General features: G+C 42.5%; 1 protein-coding gene across 1 annotated transcript in view; it reads left to right on the top strand.

The window, feature by feature from the left end:
* Positions 1-14,772, top strand: part of LOC121915846 (IgGFc-binding protein-like) — a 40,590-nt gene that overhangs the window by 13,250 nt on the left and 12,568 nt on the right. The gene's annotated exons all lie outside the window — the stretch shown is intronic.

The following is a 14,772-nucleotide window of genomic DNA, read 5'->3' as shown; positions in this document are numbered from 1 at the left end:
TCAGCCTATGTTTAATGAAGGGCAGCATAATCCTTAGTGTGTCTTTAAAAGCAAAAATGCATTGCCAAAGATTCCCAGTTTATGTGCCAAAATATGGCCTTTAGTGTAGTATGCAATGTTTATATTTGGTTGGGGAAGGGTAAAACTAATAGCGTCACTGTTACATTCATATCCCTCCCATTATTTAATCCTGTGGTAGTGCACAAGCCAGACATCTCATTAGTAAGTACATTTCATGCTTACAATGGTTTAGAAGTCTTTGTGTTCTAGAGTTCAAGAGCCCACTTTGCATGACAAATGACATCAGATTATTTTCCAATAGATGATACCACCCTGAACTATCCAATCTCTTTTGATTTAGGAAACTAAACAGGGTTTGGACCGTGTTAGTTATTTGGATGATAGGAAGAGATAATTAAGGGGGTTTAGTGCCTCCGGGAGGACAGGAAAGAATCTTTGGTTTCCAAATAGCACAAATGACCTCCTTCTGTCTTTCCAGGGCCTTAGCTGCCCAAAATTCCCACTATGAGCTCTGTGGAGTTGGCTTGCCCTACTATGTGTTCACATGATTCCTTTCCAAAAAACATGTGGACATTCGTGTGCAGGAAGGATGTTTTTTGTGATTCTGGATTTCTCTCAGCAGGGATCAATGTGTTCCCTCAGACAGAGTTGTGGCTGTGTGCCACCAGGGAAGATACTTACAAGAAGGGAGAGCGTTTTCTCCTAATACTTCCTGCCAGGAGAAGTGTCATGCATGGATGATGGAACCATTGACTGCCAACAATTTTTCTGTCATTTTTTCATGAGGTGTGCACTTCAGAAGACTGGCATCCTGGGTTGCTATCCCCTTGGAATATGGAAACAACAATAGCATCTGGAAACTCTCATTATATCTCCTTTGATGGGCAAGTTTAGCTTCCACTGGGTTTGTGGTTATACATTCGCCGGAGTCTGCAGCAAGGATCCCGGATAGTGGATTTCTCTGTATCAGTGGCAAATGAGAAGCTTGATGGCAACCCTTTGATTCTAATAAAGCGCTGTTGGTCTCCATTCATGGATGTACTATTGTACTGGAGAGGGGAGTGAAATTGGAAGACTTATGGTATGTACCTAACATTAAAATCAAATAAATTTGTATGGCCCATGGCTTGAGAAATTTCATGGTGCATGTATTACATGTATTTGTGTGTGACAGAACTGATCTTTCCAATATAATAATATTTATTATTGGTATGGTGAGGGTGAGTTCTACACTTGCAGTGAACAAAGAGGATGGGAAATCTGGATCACCCAGGAGGGGAACAACATCATTTGTCCAGTCCTCCTTTGGCCTCACATGTTCTATGATTACTTCTTCGTACGTCCATGGTGTCTGTGCCTAGCAGATACCGAGGACACATGTGTGGGTCTGGGTGGCAACTTCAATGGAGATAAGAGGGATGACTTCATGCTACCCAATGGAGAGCTCACTGAAAGTGTGAGGGAGTTTGTGGGCCTCTTGGAAGGTTCCTGTGGATGGTGCCATTTGCTCTGATGGCTGTGGGGAGTGCCCCACCTGCACTATAGCCAAGCCAAACCATACAAGGCTGTGAGTTGCTTGTGGAAAGATCCTGTCCAAATCAGGCCCATTTGAGATTGTCACTCCTTGGTGAGCCCTGCTGAGTATTTTGAGCATTGCCTCTTGGTATGTGTGTGACCGATGGGAGCACAAGAATCTCTCTGTCAGAGCCTTCAAGCCTATGCGCTGCATGTCAAGCATCTGGAGCCAAGGACTGGAGCTGGGAACAGCTCTTTCTTTCGTAGTTTTTAGGGTACCATTTTCTTTTCCCTTTTCTTGTGGCATCTCCCTACACTACAGAACATTGGCTTGGGTTTGTTGGCTGAAATGTTAACGTTTCACATTCACTGTTTTTTTTTTTATTTCCCCATGTTTTCTTCAAGACCCCTTTCTCCATGTTTCTTTTTTGTTTGTTTGTTTGTTACTCCACTTGCTTAATTCCCTCTCTCTGGGTTCTCCTGGGCTCCTAGCTACTATGATTTCCCTAAGCTATATCTCTCACATTCTATAGTACTGACTAGTATTCTAATCCCCCGGACCAAAGGATCACCTTTCTACTCATCACAGAGGTTGGACTATGGAGATTCTGATATCACTGTTCCCAATTGTATTCAATGTGCAAACTCCAGCCCAGACAGTTTGTGCCAAAAGCTCCATTGTCCACACATTTGTTATTTGGTTCCTTTCAAGTCACCTACTACAGTGAAGCCACACAGTATACCAAATATAAATTAAGCCAAATCCCTGAGCAATCCATTAAGTTTATTATTCTTTAAGAAGGAGATATTTTCCGAACCATTGGGCTCAATTCAGTTCTAATCCCAATGAGAGTAGAACCATTGAAATCAATGGGAATATGTATGTGGCAAAGAACATGTTATGACCATGTCAATTCATCCATTGTATTCAGTTCAAAACCACTAAAACTGCTTTTCCTGATTCTTTCTGCAGCACTCATCTGTCCCCCGAACAGCCATTATGAAACCTGCACTGCACCTTCTGACTTCAGTTGTTTCAGTTGGTCACTTCCTATCCAGTACACAACAAATTTGCTTTGAAGGCTGTGATGTAATGGAAGGTTACATGTCTGATGGGGGTGCCTGTGTGCCTATTGGAGGTGTGGCTGTGTGCATGGTGGACTGCTATCTCAAGGTAAATGCTTTGTGCCACAATTTGATTTCTCCATCTCTTATTTTCGAGGGGACAACATGGCTCATGGTATGTCACGGATACAAGATGATTTTTAAATGGACTGCCCGAATAATGAATGATTGCAATAGTCCACCAAGTGCATTCAAAATAACACCTTACAAAAGATTGTAATCATTACTGCTCTAACTAAGACCAAATCTAGAAGTGATTTCAGTGGCTTAATAATGCTTATTAAACTGAGGCATGGCTTTATTGATTTGTTCGCTTCTTTTGCTGTTTGTAATCATCCCAAGGACATTTGGCCACTTGGACAGTTATAAATTTAGTTATAATAATCGGGGGTTTGGGCATGTATTTTGTAGATGCCAGCTTCGGAGAAATGTAGTTTTAGAAATGTGGTCAGCTTATATCAATCTATTTGAATAGCCCACATTCAAAATACTAGGTTCTCCGCTTCTCTCCTTTTTCTTTTTTCCTTTCTTTGGAATCAAACTTTTAAAAGTGTGTATGCATTTAAAAATATAAATCATTATGTATATATATATTTTCACATGGTAAGGTAGAATATAAACATCTTAAGTAAATACATAAAAAGGTCATTTGAAGGTTTATTTGATTTTCCAGCTCTCACTATGAAATCCTCTCTCTTGATACAATAGGCTGGAGAGAGCATCTTCTCGAGCAGCTGCACAGAAAAGTGTACTTGTAGCAGCGTCTCTGGCCGGCTGATATGCGAGGAAGCCAGTTGTCCATTGGGAAAGACCTGCACACTTAAAGATGGTGTGCGCGGCTGTGAGCAGAGAGAAGGCCAGTGCAAGATCTCTCCAGAAGCCCAGCTCACTTCTTTTGATGGTGCCTCGGGAAATTTCTTCTGGAGTGGGGTCTATGAACTGGCTCTTTTTTGCAATGACAGTGCCCTCTCCTGGTTCAGGGTCTTAGTCAGCTTCGGAAGAGACAGTGATGATGGCTTAGTGCTTGCGAAGGCCATCTATGTTTTCTTTCAAGATACATTCGTTGCCGTGAAAAGTAACAACAAGATATGGGTAAGCAAAGAGTGGCAAACTAGCAGCAATATTCAAGATGCATCTAATTAAAGCTTGATCCTTCCCTTCCTTTCTTCAGTATTGCACTTTTCAGTTTGTATACACCTAGATATATTGTGACCCTCCATGTGTTATTCGATTTCATTTCCCACCTGAAGCCTTAGACAGCAGAGCTAATGGTGTGGGATGGTGGGAATGAAAGTCTATCTGCAGGGTCACATCTTGCCTACCTTGGTTTACATGGTCCAGGGGATAATTTTTAACTGTTGCAAATTGAAAATGAGGGGAAAAGCCCAGAGAAAACCAGAGGTTTTGATTATTCTTCCTCTTATTAAAAATAGTTATAGTTATTTATATTCTTTTGGGCATTTTTGGACTCCAGATACAGTGAGACCATGTTATCCACTGAGGTTTGTTTCCAGGATCTGTGGATGCTCAAGTCCCATTAAATATAATGGCAGAGCAAAATGGTGTCCCTTATATAAAATGGAAAATCAAGGTTTGCTATTTGAAATTTATACTTTTAAAAAATATTTTCAAGCCGTGGATGCTTGAATCCATGGATAAAATATCTGTGGATAAGGAGGGCTGACTGTATCAATGGTAGTCTTGTAATTTCAGGTAGAGGTATTTGGTAAGTGAAGAGCTTTCAAATTTCCACTTAGCATACAGTGGTTCCAACAGAACCTGAGTAATTTTGCAAGTGTGTGTGTGTGTTGGGGGGGGGGGTTACTATCTTTTTATAGAAGGGGTTATGGATACCCTGGGTTATGCTTATGGCTACCAAAACAACTAATGAATGGGTCCAAGGGCAAATCAAGCCTCAACTCTCCCTAGAAGCCAAGGCCTGGTACATATGGCCCCTTTGCGACAGCCTCGTCATGTGCTAGGGTTGCCTGGGGGCAGAGTGTCCTCATGCCCCGCAAACCTAGCATGTGATGAGGGCATAACAATGGTGACACCCTGTATACATGGGCACCACCATTGTTACCTAAACACCGTGCGGCACTTACATAACCAGTGTGCCAGTAGCACACTTGTTACGCCACCTCCATGGCTTTAGAAGAACCTGCTTTTCATGGGTTCTTTTTTCATTGACGGGAAGCCACGCGGTTTGAACAATGATCCTGGGGAAGGTATTGGGCAATAGAAATAGAGCAAGACCAATGCCAGACAGATAAACTCACAACCCAAACAAAGGCCAAAATACAGCTGCTTCAGGTCACTTTGGAGGTATGCTGTTTAAATGATGCATGCATACTAAAAGTGTGGAAAGTGCACCAAAGCCATGCTCCAGTCCTAAGGACTGGAGCGTAGCTTTGGTGCAGCTTCTAGCCTCTTAAGATACATGTGTCATTCAAACAGCATACTTCCAAAGTGACCCAAAGCAGCTTTATTTTGGCTTGTCTGTTTGGGCCCTCAGTTAGGGAGACCATGGGCCTGAGCCTACAGGATCCGAGCAGAGAGGTAGACACATCTCATACACAGGGTTGCCAATTATTCCTCTTTTTTAACAAGGAACGTGTTGGTATCTAGGCCTTCTCATAAACCTTTATCTTATCCCCACCCAATTTTCATGTGTTCCAGGTAAACGGGCGCCCTGTACAGATGCCATACATCAAAAATGCTGTGTCTGTGAGCCGAATTCAGGATGGGTCTATGATTGACCTAGATTCTCAGGTGCAAGTTTACCTCCATCCCAATGGAGAAGTGATGGTGAAAGCCAGTGAGACCCTTGCAGAGAAACTCTGTGGCCCATGTGGAAACTTCAACGGGGACAAGTCTGATGATCTAAAGCTGCCCAGTGGGGAGTCTGAGAAGAATACTTCTGAGATCCTTCATGCTTGGAAAGCCATGGACTTCTAACATTTTAAAAATTCTGTCAGGGACTTGCTCTTTCTGACAAATCATTTCAGCTGAAGAGCTGCAGACTGGCTTCTTTCTTTGGCCTCCTTCTGAAAGTGCTGAGCTTTAGATTCATACCAAAGGAATCCCCATTAAGAAGAACATGTATGTCTCACAAAAGGAAGAAAAGGCAAACTAGGGCCAGTACAGACCACCGGTTTGCAGTGTCTTGAGGCCAATTCTAGGACTCTGGAGCACGCAGCATCCACACACTCTGGAACCCTAGCACGTGACAGCAGCACCATCTTTACGTACCGCCATTTACATGGCGCATGTGGGGACAAAGGGGGGAATAGTAGGACAAGAGGGAACATGAGACATTTTAAATGCAGAAGCTGGGTAATCATTTACCATCTATAGGAGAAAACGGAGTGGACCTTGGACCTTCCTCTAGGATCAACTGAAACAGGCTGTGGCTTAGTACCACATTTAAAAGTACGGCGCTACCAGGCTTCATCATGTACAATTAAAGTCTCAGCACATTCTGCAACACTCATCCATGGTTACAACCACCCACATTATCACCACACATCACCGTTTTGCAGCTTCTTCTTTTTGCTGCTGATGGAGTCTCACTGGTTGGTTGGCCGCGGAGGCACTCCGATGCATCAATGAGTGGCGGCTTTAAACAGACCAAAATGCGGGTCTGTAAAAGCACCTCAGTTAATTAGGATCTCAGTCGGACAACTTCTTGGTCCTTCCTCAAAGACATCTCATCTTGCATTACTTTTTTGTTTTTCCAGGTAAATGGCGCACTGGAGTTTACCATACAACTACAAAACGTAAACTCTGTGAGCCGGTTCCTGGAGGGAATCCTGTTGACCAAGCCGCCCAGGTTCATTCACATCTTCGTTCTGATGTGAGGTTTTCCATGATCCAAAGCGACGCTTTGCGGGAATCTGTGGTGCCCCAAATGTGAAACCTTCAATGGGGATCGTCTGAGATGACCTGACCCTGGGCCCCAGTGACTTCTGAAATGAGATATGGCTGAGGTCCGCCATGGCCTTTGGAGGTCAAAAGATACTGATACTAGTAGTTGGCTTGATGGAAATCTAACTACACATTAGTGCATTTTTATTTTTAAAATCGTATGGATAACTGAGCTTCGAAGGTAGAAAGTAAAGGTAAATTATTCTCCCATTTTGATGAGGGAAGCAGTGCTAATCTCCATTATTAATCTGCCATTATTAAGCCAATCTCCCATTGTCAGAAGTACTCCAGGTCATGTGGGCCAGCTTGCTGCTGGACACTAATCTATCTCGTAGCTTGAACTAATGATCCAAAACTGACATCATTGATGTATAATGGAACAGACATAGCAATAGTATGTGGTTAAAAATATTATCTAAAAAGGGATCTGTACGCACCTAGACTGCCGCTTTTTCCTAGACACAACTCTACCTCACTTTTGGTAATAACATATACTTTCAAGTTAATGGTACTGCCATGGGCACCACAGGCACCAAACATATGCTGCCAGCATTTTCATGTCAGAGGCTGGATGATCATCTGCTGCGGTGCTTGTATGTTATCTCTGCAGGATCGGTGGGTTGTATTTGATGTGCCGTTACTGTCCTCTTCTACCGTCTATGCTTGCGTAGTTTCTGATACGTTTTTCCCCAAATGGGTCCAGGATCCTCTGCACCCTCTTCTTGCTACCTTCTTCTTCCCATAACACGCGAGGAAATCTCCAACAGTAGGGGTTGAAATGCTAATTCGCGGAGATAGGAACTGATAGTCATCCAATGGCATTTCCCTGCCACAGGGCACCATCTCTGGCTCTGGCAAGCTTTTCTTCTCTTCAAGTGCATCAACTGTCCTCCCCAATCCAATGTAATAAAAAGACAATATTAACCTCGAAATAAATGTCCAAAAGGTTGAGATTACCTGAGTAGAACTGTTTTTAGTGATTGTTTTTCAGATATACCAGTGACCTTCAATTTACTATTCTTGGATCTTCAGCAAAAATAATCAATCACTGCTAATGTACATAAGAAAGCATAATGGCTACTTGGAATATAGGACTGTTCATCAGTTAATAAAGCTTTTTTTGAATCATGATTTTCAGTCTATTCCTCAATCCAGTATTAATGATGTTGTTTTAAGTCCATAATAATTTTATTAATAGAAATTCAATTGACTTTTATTATGCGATTGTTATTGTGTGCCAAAATGACTATAATGAATTTTGTATCAGTAAGAATAAGTCTGAATAGAAATCTTTGATTCCTACATGTAACATAAAAAAGAGAGAGAAAAAGAAGAGCAGACAGAGAGAAAAATGCTAAAGAGAATCTTTATACAATAAAACAAGAATATAAAGGGAATAAGAAACATATTCAAGGAGTGCCAGGTTGAACCATACAGCAAAATACAAACAAATCACTTCACAAAAATGATTCTTTTATCACCAACCAAAAGCAGAACTGCAAGCGAAACGCATTACAAGGAATGAGGACAAGTAATTAATTCCCTTTTGGTGCAATAACAAAGGCATAGCTAAGTATTCACAATTGTGATGTGGGGACGAGTAAGTTACTCAGGGCATGACATAAATCGAACGGTTGTAGAAACTGCAGTAGCCGATACCTGGTGCGCAAGCCTTACAACTTATAGTTTGCATTAACATAAAGTACTGAGAAACGGTCTGAGGTTTTAAAAACAGTAACTGGAAAAATGTGTTGTTGTTTGTTGTTGTTTGTGTGACTTCAATCATGTCTGCTTATATTGACACGGAGGCCCTAGGTTTTCTTCTGGGGCTGAGAGTCCCGTGACTCCTGAAAAGTTGCCCAGTGGATCTCTATGCTGAATGGAGAAATGAACCCCTGGTCCTCCCAGACTGTACCCGAACACGCCAAACCACTCTACCATACTGGCCTCTTGAAAGTATTTATTATGGTACTCCCAAACCACGATAAGATTGCCATTTAAAATTAAAACTAACACGATAATCATGAGGTCAGGTTAGAATTGTATAATTATAGGTATAAGTCTATAGCGAAAGGTTTTTTTTAAAGCAGTTTTCTCAAGTCTGTTAGGGTAATAAAAAAATTCAGCTACAATTTGAGTGGAGTGAGGAAACCCATCTTGATCTTTGATTTGGTGGAACAATTGCTATTCTTCTGGGCTTCCAAAACGTAGTGGCTAAGCCAACAACATGGGATGTTGATGAAAGCAGATGGTTACACTCAGAGAGCATTCACAAAAGGATGGTTAGGGAGAAATAAACATTGACCTGGAGAACATGTTGCAGTAAATATTTTCAGTTAGAGCCAGAATAACATATTCTGTAAATGTAGGGGAGGAAGAGCAAAAGGAACACACAGGGAGAGGCATGGCGAGACCTTCCCTACCGAGTTACGTCTCTGTACTCTCTTGCTGAGGACCACGTTAGCGGGCATTTGATGCTGGCAAGGAGCCCAAAACTGAGATACAAAAGCTGAAGAATGAAGTGCAGCACAAGAAGGCAAGGAATGGAGGGATGCTATTGGTGGTAGTGATGGAGGTTGCCTTTTTTCTTTTCAGAAATAACCAAGTAGCTACGCCCAGACTTCAATGCCATTGCTGTCCAAAACACTATAAGCTCTAATCTCAAGTTGGTGATCTCATTCATCACTGAGGGTGTGTGCGTTATGGAAGCGTCCAGAACACATGCATCCTTTAAAACAAGACAACCAGAGAAAATATGTATGTTCAAAACAGCAAATAATGAATAATGTGCAAATGCAGAAAAACAGAAGCAAAAATATGTAAGTGCCCACACTGGGGGTTTGGTGGTGGTTCAAACATATACCAGGAATACTTCTTCGTTTAGTGGTTCTTAGGCAAGCATGGGAATTAATAGGAGTTTAGTCCACACGATCGAGGGGCTAATTTGTAGGTTTGAGTTAACTCCGCCCACTTGAGGTATCCCCATCCTTCAGTGGACAGTGAAATGTGATTCTCAGTAACATATTTAGGTTTTAAAGAGTATGATTTAATATTTTTAATACTTTGTTTATACTTTTATTTAATGTAAACACTTATTTATATTTATGTAATACTTTAATTATTTAATACTTTTATATATAATATACTTTAAGGCGGTTTAAAACTATTAATACTAGGCTAATCCTGCGGAACGGAAGGCTGTTTTCTTTCATGCCACATCAATTATTAAGAATGCGTCTGTTTCCAGCAAAATAGATTTTGGAAACACATGAAAGCCAGCTAAACAGATAGCTAGCTGTATTTTGTCTGGGGCCAGACTCATGACTTGCTGGGGTTATATTTTTGTTATGTGGTCTTGCATTAGCCTGCCCCTTTGGCCGCTGGAGCTCTCCCCCAAGTCATTGGGCAATAGTGTTTTGACTCATTTCCCCTATAAAGCACAAGAACATCAGAGCCATATGGCAATGGGAAGATTTCTTCTTCATCAGCCAAGACAGTTTTTACGAACGGTAAAGGTGGGGAAGGGTATTTGCCAGTGGTAGGCCATGCTTTTTGGCACTCCAGGAATCCCAGGTTTACACCTCCCTGGCACTCCAGGTTCCCTGAAAGAGTAAAACATAGAGACTTGTTGACAGTTACTGTTCCAGTACTGTGATAGGTGTAAAAAGGGTTTCCTCTAGGTCCACCACTGCAGAAATAAGCCAGTGTGAGTCCACTGTAACTGCCCTCGGCTCAAATGTTGAGGACATTGCCAAACCAGGACTTTGTGACGGGTTGGCGTTATAAAACCCACTGTGGTCTTCAGGGGCAATCCATTGCAATGATGGGCTGCAGATCTCTTCTTGGCAGCGTCCAGAGTCATCAAATAACGTGCAGAGCCTCGACGAGGTGTGGGAACATTTGCAATACGTTCTTACCTTTGCCATGTGCCATTGCCGGTAGGTATGGGGGAACACTATAAACAAAAAATACTACGAATCAGTTCAGGCTTAAATGTTTCATACTTTAGTGCATAAACAATGAAGTGCTGTTGGATGTTGGGACCAGGCAATAGTTTTGCTCAATGTACCAAGGAGGTAGGAAACAGTCATTTAAAATTAACTCTACCCAGTCATAGAGCGGTTAAGGTGTGGACCTCAAGGCAAATTGTTTTTTCCAATCCTCAAAAGTTGCATATTTGGAAAATGAAATGTATGGTATGCTAGTTTATCAGGTGTCTTTTCCCCCCTTCCCCCTCCCAATAAATCTTCACATCAGCTTCTTTCCTTTTACTTAACTTTGCTTTTCTTGTAATGGCCTGGCCATGAGGAGAGCTGTATTCCTCCTCTTCAAACTGGGTTTGGCACGGTTGGCTGGTAAGTAAGTCAGTTCGAAGACATGCTTCCATTTGCAGTCTAATGGCCTTTACAGGACAGACTGCCCAAAATAAAGCTGCTTGGGTCCTTGGAGTATGTGTTTAATGACATTATCTAAGAAGAAGCTACCAAAGCTGACTCCAGTTTAGGACTGTGTGGCTTTGCACTCCAATTTAGGCATCATCATTTAAAGCCTCTCCAAAGAGACCCAAGCATCTTTATTTTGGCAGCTGTAACGGCATATAGGCCTCTCAAGCCTCGGGAAAGCAAAAGGGCAAACCTCATCTGAACAAATCTTGCCCTCCATAGCAATCATATCAACTTTCCTAACCTTGGCTGTCCTTGCTAAGAGCCGAAATGCCCATAAGGTGGAGACAGACCATAATCCTTGCCTGGTCACATACTCTAGTGCGGCTAATTTCCCCATGTGTCACAGAACCCATCTGCTCAGACTTTTTTTCCTGTTTCTGATGTCTATCTCAGAGACGGGCAAAATGTGTTCTTCAGCGTTGTGGGGCCACAACGCCCAGCATTACCTCACCACTGTCAATGCTAGGCTAAGGCTGAGCATCCACACACTAGCAACACTCTGGTCTATAACCGTTCTATCTACATGACGGGGGACTTTCTAATGGGAAATGTTCGTTTGACTTGGTGGTCCAATTTACCTCAATCTATCTAATGCTTAAAACCAATTTGATTAAAAGCCATGAATAAGTTCAATTCATTCACATGTCAAGCATGAGCCCAGTGTGATTTAGTAAGTCCGAATTGCTGGGCTTTGGTTCTGGAAACCAGTTTTTTGCTCCCCATTCAGTCATGGAAACCTGCGGGGCTGACCTGGGCAAATCACAACTCTACTCAGCCGCAGCAAAGGCAAAGCCAACAGCTCTGACCATCTTGCCAAAATAGACCCCATGATAGCGTCATGTTTAGGTTGCCATAAGCAGAATGGCTGAAGGCACACAATAACAAGAAGGTGCATGCTTTTCATTTACAATAGGTAATATAAATCTGAGTGGATCTGTGTGCTTTTTTAATTCATCCTTACTTTTGAATGCATGGTTCCCTATGGAGATGATTGACGATTGCAGAGATTTGTCTTTCCCTGGAACAATAGAGAGTCCAGCAATAACCTACCATTCCACATTAGGAGTAGTCACCAGAATAGTAAATCTACCTAGAATTGAGTGGAAGGATCTCTAATGGTACACTTAGTTTACATCATGGGCACCTAATAACTTATCAGGCTACAGTGGCTCCATGTCTGGGGTGAATCCTTATTGATTTCAGCTAAATTTCAAAGAGCTGCCAGGGTGGTAACCTTATCCCAAAAAGCTTCAACTATGGAAAGTTACTTAAGGTCACCTTAACTGAAAGTGGATTCACTGCCCAGTGAAATGGCAGCCCTCACCCACTGACATCAAGAAACTGTGGTACTTATCGCTTTCTCCTTTCTTCTCTCTCTCTACCTTTTCCTATCTCATCTTTCTCTATTTATTTATTTCAGATCGTTTATCAAATCCCTGGGGAAGAATTGTACAGCTTTCTTATCCAACCTCAATAAAAGACAACACAATCTAAATTCGAGCTGCTCATCTGCATATCACCTGCAACACTTTACGGACGCAATGGCGATGTACAGAAAAATTTCTTCTTACTGAAGGACAACACTCCGTTGACTTCCAACACCTAGAGATCTTGGGAGGCTTCCTGCAACACGTCTGGATCCAGCAGACAAGATATCACTGTCTTCACCGTCACAAGGACTACACAACCGGTGCCCAGGTGTATCCACCGCAGTTAGGGACATGTTTATGTGGTAACCCAGGGGCAACATGGAAATACTTTCAGGATTTGTGGTAGACCCTGCAGTTCCTACCAGGGTTGATATCAACTGCAAGGGACTTATCAAAGGACATGTTTATCGGCAGGGGAGCTCGCTGTTAGCTCAGGCCTCCAAGCAACCGATCAAAGCTCAGATGATTTATCGGCACTGGTTGATCCAGCACCAGTACTTCTGAGTGGGCATAGCTGTGCTATAAACACACCCATTGTGATCTTTGTGAAATCCTGCCTGTTTCCGCGGGGAACATTTCCCTTATCCCTCCATGTCCTTCCAGAGGGTTATGACATTGTGTGTAACTTTCCCAGAGGACTTCCCTGTATACAATCTGGCCACCAATTCTCCCATCAAAGGAAACGGAGAAGTTATCCAGCTGCTATGAATAAGGGGAATTACTTCAAAGTTAACGAATTAGGAAAGACGATGGCATGGGGGACTGCGGCGTACCGGAAATCCACCGGAGGTGAACACGCCTTACATAGTGGGAGGTAAGGTATAGCTGGTCTGAGCCTGGACAGAAATCGGCAATCCCAAGTCCTAGCTTTTCTGCTTCACTGGGGTTATTTTTTTCAGCTCTATGAGGCGTGGGCTCATAAGAGCCTGTAGGCAGTACGGAACTAAATGAGTAGCTCACCATCCTTTCTGTCACTGTCAGTTCCTCATCATATGCCCCACAGGCCCAGAAGGTGAAGAGAGAGTAACGAGATCAGACGACACACTAACGAGCTATGCTTGAGGCATGACCAAACAAGTCCGAGAATACCATGTGGATGAATGATCAGTTTGCACATTATGCGTGTTATCCTAGCCAGAAACATGAAGGGGTCAGAATCGGGTGGAACACACGACGACAAAAGGACTACGGAAGGCAGGGGACTACTAGCCACGAGAAGAAAAAACCAAGCTCTTTGGAACAGTAATACGAGTAACCCTGGGAGGCTGATGCAGCCGTGTAGGCAAAAGACAGCACTCAGTGATGTCCCTCTACAGCAGCACAGTCCTCAATGACTCCTACCCGTGGACTCTTCCTCCTTGGAGGCTCACAACGGGATGGTTACGGATCGTGGCCTCTGTTCTTCCTGTAAGTGTTGTCATTATAACAGGAAAAATGAATAGTTTATGGGTGAAGTATAGTTAATAATAGTGTGATATAGCCTGGATAAATGAATAGTTTTTGTAGTAGCCAGGGAATGTTTTGGCACATGGGACCTCCAGTGTTTTAGACTCCATCATCGTCCCAAATGGAAGTCTAGACTATCTGTTTTAAACGTTGATAAACTTTAAACGTTAATAAGTAACATTTTATTGTTTGTTGTTTATGTTTAAACATTTCATATTTATAGTGTTTTAACTTGGTGTTTTTTTGTAAGCTGCCTTAGTCCCGTCTGGGGAGGTGGGGTATGAAAAACATCATTGATATGATGATTGATGATGATGAGGGATGGACAAGTCAGTGCTCTAAGCATAAGAGAGTACTTAGCCTCCATTTTTTTCCTGTAAAAAATGCAAACAAGACAATATTTTTTTTTGAAGGTGATAAATTGGGGCTATAAACGATTGAGAGGAGGCCGCCAGAGTCACCCGTCTTCTCTTTGGATCGTTGCTGCATGGCCGCACAATATCACCATTAAGCCTGGACGGCCCCTGACATCCCTTGTCGCTAACTTTTGGACGATCATACAAAACACGCACTGTCTGAATGCTCCGTGCCAAAAGGTGCCCCGGCACATACTAGGGCTGACTCTGGTCTTCTTAAAAGGCGTGTAAGTAAAGTAAATATTTAACATAAGCTTTACAACTAGCTGTCGTCAGCTGTGAGCAATCAGGCTGGCTTGGTTCCTAGACTGCATTTTGAAACTGGCCTGGGTTTTTCCTCTTCCTGCTGCTTTCCTCTTTTTTTCCTAGCACCATTTGCCTTTCTAAGGATCTTTTTCTTCAGTTTATACAAAGCAAAAACTAATTTAGTCACTTGGCTTTCAGGGG

The sequence above is a fragment of the Sceloporus undulatus genome, chromosome 9, assembly GCF_019175285.1.
Source record: "Sceloporus undulatus isolate JIND9_A2432 ecotype Alabama chromosome 9, SceUnd_v1.1, whole genome shotgun sequence".
Taxonomy (NCBI): Eukaryota; Metazoa; Chordata; class Lepidosauria; order Squamata; family Phrynosomatidae; genus Sceloporus; species Sceloporus undulatus.
The sequence above is the reverse complement of the archived record's forward strand: the minus strand, read 5'-3'. Positions and strand labels throughout refer to the sequence as shown.